The sequence below is a fragment of the Egretta garzetta genome, unplaced genomic scaffold (assembly GCF_000687185.1).
Source record: "Egretta garzetta isolate BGI_Z169 unplaced genomic scaffold, ASM68718v1 scaffold688, whole genome shotgun sequence".
Classification (NCBI taxonomy): Eukaryota; Metazoa; Chordata; class Aves; order Pelecaniformes; family Ardeidae; genus Egretta; species Egretta garzetta.
Window position 1 is genome coordinate 16,804 of NW_009260514.1, and position 556 is coordinate 17,359.

A 556-nucleotide genomic window follows, 5' to 3' on the forward strand; every position below is an offset into this window, starting at 1 on the left:
CACAGCCCCGGGAGGCTCAGCTGAAGCAGCGTTCCCCAGGAGGATGCTCACTGCTTAAACCAGCTCTTTTTTTTTTTTTCCCCCCCTATAAAAGCCTGCTCGAATACACAAAAGGGAACGGGACCGTCAAAGCCGGCAGCTTTTTAAATTGGCGCCCGAAGCGGCAGAGGAAGGGGTGGCCTCGCTTGGGCAACCTGCAGCGACCAGCGGCAACCACTGATGCAAGAGCGAGGGATTAAAAAAAGCGAAGTGACGCGAGATAACCGCCCGGCCCGGCTGAGGCGAACACCCCGGTTACACAGGGGAGATGTCCCAGGGTAAAACCAGCCAGAAAATAAATTGGATGGAGATTTTCCCCTAGGAAAGTCGCTCTGTAATTATCTCTGTGATTTTTTTGGGTGGGGAGGGGTTTGGTCCCTGCGCCCCGGGATGGGGGGAGCAGGTTTGTGGCTGGGGCAAACCCCGCTGTCGCTCCCCTTCCTCACGCCCCCGCGCCGGGAGCCGGGGAGCTCCGGCTGTGCGGCAGCGCCGGGCTCCGGGGGGAGCCCCGCCAAGG